Raw genomic sequence first — 10,652 nt, forward strand, 5'->3', positions numbered from 1 at the left:
GGCATGTCAGCAGAATGCAGGTGAGTGGCGCTGGTGGGGGCGAAAGTGGTGGTGACCACGGCAGTAGGGGTGGCAGAAGTCACTGAGCGTGTGGCATCAGCGATGATGTGAGGGGCGGAAGTGATGTCACGTGTGATGCATGAGGAATTGTGAGGGATGGAAGTGGTTGTGCTGGGGGGCATGTCAGCAGAATGCAGGTGAGTGGCGCTGGTGGGGGCGAAAGTGGTGGTGACCACGGCAGTAGGGGTGGCAGAAGTCACTGAGCGTGTGGCATCAGCGATGATGTGAGGGGCGGAAGTGATGTCACGTGTGATGCATGAGGAATTGTGAGGGATGGAAGTGGTTGTGGGAGTGGCCATGATGGGGCAGAAGTGACATCATCAATCAGCGTGAGGGTGGCAGCTGCATCAGCCGCATGGCTAATGGCGTCTGAGTAGATTCCGAGGCCAGAGGAATCCCTATTCACATTTATCAACATCAACCTCACCCGGAAACACTGACTACAGTATTAAAAGAACCAAAGACATATACACCAAACACCACCAACTTCATTAGCAAGGACAATATCACCAAGCTAGTGGACCTACGCATTACCACCCAGTTCACCTTCAACAACAAAACCTACAGACAAACCAATGGGACACCCATGGGATTTCCAATTCCAGGGTTCTTAGCAGAGGCAATAATGCAGAGACTCTAACAAATAGCTCTGTCAACCATCCAACCCAAACTTTGGGTCCGCTACGTGAATGGTACCTTTGTCATCACTATACAAAACAAATTAGAGGAAACCTTCAAGACCATCAATAATACCCTTACTGGCATAAAATTCACTAAAGAGGAGAAAAACAACAACTGCCATTCCTGTATGTCGCAGTAGAGCGAACAGCCAATGGGGAACTTCCAATCAGTGTCTACAGGAAAACAACACATATGGACCAAATACTGAACTACAGAAGCAATCACCCCAATACTCACAAACGGAATTGCATTAGAACATCATTCCAACAAGTCACCATACACTGCAGCAGAGGAAATCACCGAAACAGTGTATTCAAAAAGAACAGGCACCTAATGAACACAGTCTGCCGCTTTCTCAGCAACAAATCCAAACAAGCTGACAAAACGCGTCCAGAAACCCTAGCCACTCTTCCCTACATCAAAGACATCTCGGAAATGACTGCCAGACTACTCAGACCTCTTGGCATCATAGTAGCCCAAAAACCCACCAACACACTAAAACAGCAGCTAATGAACTTGAAAGACCCTATACAGACAATAAGCAAAACTACTGTTATTTACAAAATACCTTGCAAGAACTGCAACAAACACTACATTGGACAAACAGGCAGAAAACTAGCCACCAGGATATATGAACATCAACTAGCCACAAAAAGACATGACCCACTCTCATTAGTATCTTTACATACAGATGAGGAAGGACACCTATTGACTGGGACAACACATCCATCCTAGGACAAGCCGAACAAACAGAGACACACGCAAGAATACCTAGAAGCATGGCACTCCAACGGGAACTCTATCAACAAACACATTGACTTGGATCCCATTTATCAACCAGTCCAAAGAAGAACAGGAAATGACATCACCACAGGAAATGATATTGCCAACCCATGGAAACCTAACATAAATAAAAAGTGAACCATACCACCAGTGCTGTACCAAAGGCTCACTGGTGATGTTACTTAGTATGATGACGAAATGTCTGAAAACGAACCTTCCAGCTCAGTAAGCAAACTTTACCCCCAGAACCTCAACCTGAGCTACAAATCTTCTCAAAACCTGCAGTAATAATGTGGGTAAATGTGAGAAATTCCACTTTATTAGCAAAAATAGGAAGGCAGATTATTATTTCATGGCTGAAAATTGAGAGAGGGGAATGTTCAAAAATGCTCTTGTGCACCAGTCACTAAACGTAAGCATACAGGTGCAACAGGCAGTAAAAAAATGGCCAAATGTATGCTGACCTTCATAACAAGAAGGTTCAGCCTTTTAAAATGTTGTAATTGTATCAGCCTCCACCACCTTCTTTGGCAGCTCATTCCACATGCATACCACCCTGTCCTTGAAAACCTTGCCTCTTAGATGCTTTTTAAAACTGTCTCTTCTTACACTAAACTTATGCCCTCTAGTTCTGGACTCCCCCATCCCAGGGAAAAGACCTTGTCAATTTACCCTATCCATGCCCCTCAGATTTTATAAACCTCTATAAACCCCTCAGCCTCCGGCACTGCAGGGAAACAGCCCCAGCCTATTCAGCCTCCGCCTATAGCTCAAATCCTCCAACCCTGGCAACATCCTTTTCTAAATCTTTTTTGAACCCCTTAAAGTTTCACAATGTCCTCCTGAAAGGAAAGAGACCAGAATTCTCACAATATTCCAAAAAAATGGCCTCACCATTGTCCTGTACAGGCGCAACATGACATCCCAACTCCTATATGAAATGCTCTGACCAATAAAGGAAAGCATACCAAACACCTTCTTCACTATCCCATCTACCTGTGACTCCACTTCCAAGGAAATATAAACCTGAGCTGCCAGAGGAAGAGATGGAGGCTGGTATAATTACGATATTTAAAAGGCATCTGGATGGGTATGGGTACATGATCAGGAAAGATTTAGAGGGATATAGGTCAAGTGCTAGCAAATGGGACTAGATTTAGTTTAGGATATCTGTCAGCATGGACGAACTGGAACGAAGGGTCTGTTTCCATGCTGTATATCTCTATGATTGTAAGTACTTAATGCAATTATACAGGGTATTGGCAAGGTATATCTGGAATATCATGTGAAGCTTTGGTCTCCTTATTTGGAGGAAGGATGTTCTTGATATAAAGGGAGTGTGATAAATTACCAAATTGGTCACTGGGATGGCAGGACTAATGTATGAGGAAACATTGAGTCAGTTAGGATGGCATTCAATGGACTTCAGAAGAATAAGGGGAATCTCATGGAAACCTATAAAATTCTGAGAGAACTAGACAGGTTAGATGCAGGAAAGATGTTCCTGATGATGGGTTGTCCTGAACCAGGAATTCAGTTTAAAAAATAAGGGGTAAACGTTTTAGGACTAAAACAAGGAGAAATTTCTTTGTGGTGAGCCTGTTGAATTCATTACCACAGAAAATGGTTGAGGCCAAAACATTGAGTACTTTCAAGAAAGAGGTACATAAAAGAAAAAAAGAACAATTCAGCAAAGGAACAGGCCCTTCAGCCCTCCAAGCCTTCCCTGACACATTTCGCCCTCTCATACTAAAATGGTCTTCGCTTACAGGATCTGTATCCGTCTATTCCCATCCTATTCATGTATGCACCCAGGTGCTTCCTGAATGCTGCTATTGTGTTGTACCACCTCCTCTGGCAGCGTGTTCCAGGCACACACTACCCTTTACATGAAAAACTTGCATCTTAGAAAAGGTATAGAAGAGGTACAGCACAGATTCACCAAAACATCAGGTCTTAATGAAACCATTCTACAAGCTCCTCAAGTAGGCTAGTTTTGCCCACTTAACTTTTCTAATCAATAAGATGACAAAGTTTTTGTAATAATTGAATGACAAGCTCTTATTATATCTTCCTTTATACTTGATCTTATGGTCCTTTTAGGGAATCAGCAGACCACTCCCATAATAAGCCATCCTTCACCTTTCCCTAGTTTACTGTTATTGGAAATATCCTCTACCCTTCAAGATTCATGGCACTTTGTCATGCTGCACTCAGGTCTCTGTAATAGCTATAACTGCATTTATTTATGGTATCAGTATCGGCCTTGAACGCTCTGTGCATACACATATTATCTTTGTACTCTCTATACTTACCTATTGACTTACTCTTAAATATATGCACCCTCTATCCCTTCCTATCAAGACAGTTTATCATTTCCCATATCAATACTTTTTACTTTAGCCTTGTCTATTTATCTCAAATTGATTTATCACATTAATCCAGTTTTCTTCCCTGGTCCCCAGTACTTAGTTTAAAGCATTCTCTAGATCCACAGTTACATAGCTCAACTGAATCAGAAATCTAAACCAAAGATTTTCGAGTGTCCTGCAACTGTCATCAATTGAATTTCATCAACAGAAATTCAAAAGGAACTGAGAGAAGTCATGTGATTTTTGTTGCCTGAATTCATCCCTTGACCCTTAGAAGTGTTGTTTCTTTTCCCCTTTTGCATAATGCTTTCCTCACCCATAATAACATTGCAGAATCACGTATGTCTTTGTCCTGTGTGTGCGTATGGGTCTGAGAAAAGACATACTTCATTTAATTCAGCTGGTTGACAAGCAATTTGCCACTTGTTTGAAGGATATATAATCAATGTCTTGTATTTGAGTTTATTGAAAAGCCTGGTGAAAGTTGTATTTGGTCTTAATAGCAGTTATAAAGTGGAAAAAAATGGCAATTTTTGATCACTGTATAAGTCAGTTACACGCGGTGTTGTTCAGTAAATAGTGGGGCTTAATTTTCAGCGCACTCCTCCTGCCAGAGTCGTAGAACTTAAAACTAATTCTCTTTTGGGTTATCCAGAATGGGAGAGGGACTAATTCGGAAATTAGAGCCAGGCTATTTCAGGAGTAAATAAGGAAGAACGTTTTCAAACAAAAAGTAATGCAAATCTTAAAACCTTAAACTCATAAATCTAGATTCTGGTACTTTCACAACTGAGGGATTAGATTTTGTTAGGCAAGAATATTAGAGAAGTTAAATGAAAATACTTTTATGAAAATCTGTCAAATATATATTGAACATCAAGGAACCCTATGTAACTAGGTTTTCATGATTTTGATACATTACTTCTTCCGGATGAAGAGGCTGATTAAGTGTAGTTTTCCTTTCTTTTCTGAAACTGTAGATTTACTTACATGAGAATGCCTTCATTGGGTGCATAATCTGTCCATCTCAAATAAAACTAAATTACTGCGGATGCTGGAATCTGAAACCAAAAGAGAAAATGCTGGAAAATCTCAACATGTCTGGCAGCATCTGTAAGGAGAGAAAAGAGCTGACGTTTTGAGTCTAACTGACCCTTTGTCAAAGCTAAAAAAAGGGAGAAATAGGAGGTATTTATACTAGGCTGAGAGAAGGTGAGCCCTGGCTTCAGAAGCAAAGGTAGCAAGAAGCACTCGACACCTCTCTCCAGCAGCACCGACTTACACTCTCTCAAAGCTGTCCCGGTCTCAACACTGAATTCAATAACTTCAGATGATTATCCCATCTCGACCCCTCTGTTTTCATTCTGCTCCGTAATTTTATTTCATTTATTTTATTTACCTCTTTTTAATTTTTTTTCATTGTTCTGTATCTCATATTTCTCGATTGTCTCTATTTCACTCGCTCCCCACTCTCTTATCACCTTTTTCCTCTTCCCCCTTTGCTACCCTTCTCCCCTGTTTTCAATTTTGTCTCTGCTTCACCCATCCCCCACATATTTTGTCACATAGCACTGGCTTCAGCCTTGGTCATTCACAGCTCCTAATCTCCCTATAATCTCTCCATGCACTGTCATTATCACCTCTTTATCACCTTCTCTCAGCTTAGTATAAATACCTCCCTATTTCTCCCTTTTTTTAGCTTTGACAAAGGGTCAGTTAGATTCGAAACGTCAGCTCTTTTCTCTCCTTACAGATGGTGCCAGACCTGCTGAGATTTTCCAGCTTTTACTCTGTTCATCTCAAAGCTGAGTTTCTGACCTGCACATTCTTTATCACACACAAAAAAAATCATACACCTCGTTCTAATGTGACCCAACTCTAAGTTTACTTTAGCCCACCCAAAGAAAACCTTATGGTCATCATTACCTTCAAATTAAAGTACAGAAACGTCTTCCCTGCAAGTCATCGATTCTTTTCAACTTTAGTTTATTCTGTTACCTGGACTATTTCTCATTCATTCACTGTTCCTGTACGATACAGAGTTTCGAGGAGAAAGTGAGGTCTGCAGATGCTGGAGATCAGAGCTGAAAATGTGTTGCTGGTAAAGCACAGCAGGTCAGGCAGCATCCAAGGAACAGGAGAATCGTCTGACCCAGTCCCATTTTCCAGCACTTGGCCCATACCTCTCTAAACCCATTCAATTCATATATCCACCCAGATGTTGTAACTGTACCTGCCTCCACCACTTCCTCTGGCAGCTCGTTCCATATGTGCATTATTCTCCGGGTGAAAAAAATTACCATTCAGGTCATTTTTAAATCTATCCCCTCTCACCTTAAACCAATGCCCTCTAGTGTTAGACTCGCTCATCCTAGGAAAAATAACTTGGCTATTCATCCTATCCATGCCCGTCATGATTTTATAAATCTCTACAATGTCATCCCATCAACCGGATGCTCCAGGGAAAAAAAAAACTCAGCCTACTCAACCTTTCCCTATAACTCAATCCTTCAGTCTTGTACATCTTTTTCTGCACCCTCTCAAGGCAATCAGAATTGAAGACAGTATTCAAACTTAGGATGAAGATTTGTAGCTCGGGTGCTCGTTGTTGTGGTTCTGTTTGCCGAGCTGGAAATTTTTGTTGCAAACGTTTCGTCCCCTGTCTAGGTGACATCCTCAGTGCTTGGGAGCCTCCTGTGAAGCACTTCTGTGGTGTTTCCTCCGGCATTTATAGTGGCCTGTCCCTGCCGCTTCCGGTTGTCAGTTTCAGCTGTCCGCTGCATTTATAGAGTGCCATCCACAATCTCCATCAACAAACACATCGACCTGGACCCAATATACCGGCCACTACAGCGGACAGCTGAAACTGACAACCGGAAGCGGCAGGGAAAGGCCACTATAAATGCCGGAGGAAACACCACAGAAGCGCTTCACAGGAGGCTCCCAAGCACTGAGGATGTCACCTAGCCAGGGACGAAACATTTGCAACAAAAATTTCCAGCTCGGCGAACAGAACCACAACAATGAAGACAGTATTCCAATGGCCTCATTAATGCCCTGTACAGCCACAACAAGACATCCCAAATCCTATATCAATATTCTGACCCATGTAGGCAAGCATGCCAAATGCCTTCTTCAAATGTTTCCTCCGGCATTTATAGTGGCCTGTCCCTGCCGCTTCCGGTTGTCAGTTTCAGCTGTCCGCTGTAGTGGCCGGTAAATTGGGTCCAGGTCGATGTGTTTGTTGATGGAGTTTGTGAATGAGTGCCATGCTTCTAGGAATTCCCTGGCTGTCCACCTGCAATGCTACTTAGAGTCATAAAGAACAATTCACCTGCACCCTCAAATACTTTTCCAAACTTCTCTGTCTCTGCATCTCCTCTGCCATTCTCCGAATGCATCCACCAGAAATGCTTTTTGACATTTTGACAACAATCAACTGGACCTTATCAAAAAGATTTATTGCCCACAGCAAACAAAACCATATATAATCAATATTTATTGTATTCTGACTGATCCATTCTGCGAGCAGATTAAGTAGGTTGTGTTAAGATCCACTGCAGTATGCACCAAAAAATCAAGCCCTGCTATTCCCAGAGTCATACCTAATATTAAAGGTGGTTTCATAGTATGCACAGTAGTCCAATTTATCTTATATTCAGACCAAGGTTGATGGAAAGCACAGATTAGGTTTCTGCACTGAACGTGAATTATCTTTATTTTCACAAGTGAAAACTAATTAGGTACAAATAAACAGAGATAAACCATTTACATGCAACACTAACTAAATTCTAATTCCCTTTTGCGTGCACACACAAACTGTGTCTTCACAATGTGCATGCAGGAAACTAATATTATATTTTCACAGAATGTTGCAAATTTGCAGCAAGACAACAAGAAATAAGAGCAGACCTAGAATAAGTAATGACTTATTCTAGTGGCCAGAGAAAACAATGCCAGAATGAGAAAGTAGCCACTGCAGATAATTTTCTGGCTATGACTAGATAGGTACGTGCAATCTTTTTAAGTTAGACAACCAATATAAATACTTTAGCTGCAAGGGCAGATCAGAGATTTGGAATCATATAGTGAGCAGGTTTACCCCACCAGAACCTGGTCACCATCTATAAGGCACAAGTAATGGGTGGAACTGAATACTCTTCACTCACCTGGACGAATGCAGCTCCAATAACACCCAAGGAGTTTTATACCACTAGGCCAAAGCAGCCCCCTTCACTGGCATCACATTCACACCCTCCATCACTGACACTCAGTAGCAGCAATGTGTACCATCTATAAGTTGCACTGCAGAAATTCACCAAGGGTCCTTAAACAGCATGTTCCAAACTCAAAGACTATCATTAAGAAGTACAAAAACAGCAGCTCTGTGGGAACACAATGACCTGCAAGTTTCTCCCCAATCTGTACTAGGAATTATTAAACTCCAGCCAGAACTAAAGAACATTGTTTACTGCAATCGAACACGCTTTATTCCAAAGCTGTCCACTCTAAGAACCTGAAACAAGTCTGAACAACCTGACTAATGGCTTAGAGTGACTTCCAATGCTCTCATGACACATCTTATTGGGACACTGATACAACATAATACCCAGTAATACTATACAACATCAAATAATAATACATAACCTCATTCACATCACACTATACTGAGCTGGAAACATATCGTTATCCTTTACTGTTGTTGGGTCAAAACCTAAAATGCCCTTCCTAACAGTATTGTAGACATATCCACACCAAATAGATTGCTGCAGTTCAAGAAGGCAGCTCACCATCACTCTATCAAGAACAACTATGAATAAGCAATAAATACTAGCCCAGTTAGTGGTGCCCATATCCTACGAGTGATTTTTATAATAGAAGTGTTACCATTGTATGTTATAGAAACATCAAATGATAAGAAAAAAACCTAGCTGTTGACACACTACATGCATGTATGTATCAGCTTTCTAACCACATCTTTCGCCAAACTAGTCGGGATGAAAACAACCTGGAGATCTCAATATCAAGATTCTTTTTGATTTATGCTTAGCATTGAAAGAAAATTATATTGCTTTTTATAACAAGTAGCAATTACTTTTTTGTAGGTTTATAACTTCCAATGAGTGGCAACCAGAAAATCACCAAATTAGTCAACTAACAAATACTTCATTTAGCTACCATTAATCAAAAGATTAAAAATTAACAGCTCAAGATACACATCTTGTCCTCAGATATTAACACATTATACTTTCATAATCACCTTACAACCAAGAGTACCTCAAATAATACATTATTACACCTAACCTGTGAAGCCTAAGATGACTCCAATCGCTTTTATGATGAAAGGAATAACCTGGATCCAGACATCCACTACGCGTTTCAAGATTAATTCTCTACACATCACTACTGCTCCCGCACCAGGTGAGGGTACCATGAATCAGGCCTTTTCCTTTCGCCTGAGGTGTGGTGAGCCTCATGTTAAACCATCATCACTCTTCTATGATCTGATAAGACTATGGCGACTTTTCTGTTTGTGGTAGCCTGGCTCAATCAAATAAATAGCTGGACAGTGAAATCAAAGCATTAAATAAGATGTGCTTCAACACACTGAAGTGAACCTCTCAGTTTTGGTTTTGCCCAGACAGTGTACACTATCTCCTGCAATCGGAATAGAGTTTATTTTCCTGAGTTCAGGGGAACTACCGATGGAAGCAGGTGTGTAATACAAAGGTCGGAAATGACCTGAAGCTAGAGGCGGCCCAGCCTCCAGGTCCGTCCCGGAGGAGCCCGACCCGAGCCCACCCCCGCAGCGCGAGCCCGACTGGACCAAGACCGGTAAGTTCCCGCTTCCACTGCCGGCAATCAAGACATCATGGAGACCGAGCGTTTGTCCCGCTCCCTCCTCCTCCTCCTCCTCTTAACTCACTCAGTTGTTCGCTCCAGCAATCTCACTCGCTTCGCTCCATCACCGGCCGCACGGAAACAACATCCGGGTCAAGCTGTAAATCACCGCCGGGGGTCACTGAGCGCTCACGTGGCCTGTGTGACTGAGGTCAGCTTCTTGTTGCCAGGGAGACTGTTGGTGGATCTGAAACGTGGTGCAATTGATGGTGTACTTGCTTCGCCACGCTCGAGGTTATCTGTTCAAATTCTCGCTATGGAACTCAGGTACTAAACGCCAAGACTAAAGGGGAGTGACTGTGTCAGAGATTCGCAACAAAATCGTGAGGGGCCCACTATTAGACGCAGAAACACTTTCAAAATAACAGTCGCCAGACCTGAGTAACTCCATTCACACACCACCTGCCTAACTCTGTTCTCTCTCCATTGACCTACCCAGTTTACTTTTCCCCCCACCAATTTCTGGGTTTTTTTGTATCTGATTTTCGGCATCTGCAGCTTCTTTTTGACCATCACTTGAAGGTCAGCCTCTATATCCCTCCTGGAGACTAATGCCACAGGGTCCTGTTGTGTGGATGGACAAAACGTCAGTGTATTCAAGCATCATCCAAATCATGATTCTTGGCTGGGGCCAAGTAAAGCTAAATTCTCTCCCATATTCAGTCATTTGCTTGCCCCATGGCAAATACGGATTAGATAAGATTCCCTACAGTGTGGAAATAGGCCCTTCAGCCCAACAAGTCCACACCGACCCTCCGAAGAGTAACCCACCGCCGCCCGACTAATGCACCTAACACTATGGACAATTTAGCTTGGCCAATTCACCTGACCTGCACATTTTTGGATGGTGGGAGG

The 10,652-nt window shown here is 42.3% G+C and overlaps 1 protein-coding gene across 7 annotated transcripts in view; it reads right to left on the bottom strand.

Moving 5' to 3' along the window:
* Positions 1 to 9,903, bottom strand: part of exoc2 (exocyst complex component 2) — a 318,264-nt gene extending 308,361 nt beyond the window's left edge. For 3 of the 7 annotated variants that reach the window (XM_043719386.1, XM_043719388.1, XM_043719389.1), the window contains exon 1: positions 9,823 to 9,883. The gene's annotated coding sequence lies outside the window, so the exon portion shown is untranslated. Of the gene's footprint in view, positions 1 to 4,886; positions 4,958 to 9,822 lie in introns of all 7 variants that reach the window. The other 4 variants (XM_043719385.1, XM_043719383.1, XM_043719387.1 and 1 more) reach the window with 3 other exon arrangements.
* Between the last annotated feature and the right edge of the window lie 749 nt (positions 9,904 to 10,652).

This window comes from Chiloscyllium plagiosum, chromosome 29, assembly GCF_004010195.1.
Source record: "Chiloscyllium plagiosum isolate BGI_BamShark_2017 chromosome 29, ASM401019v2, whole genome shotgun sequence".
Lineage (NCBI taxonomy): Eukaryota > Metazoa > Chordata > Chondrichthyes > Orectolobiformes > Hemiscylliidae > Chiloscyllium > Chiloscyllium plagiosum.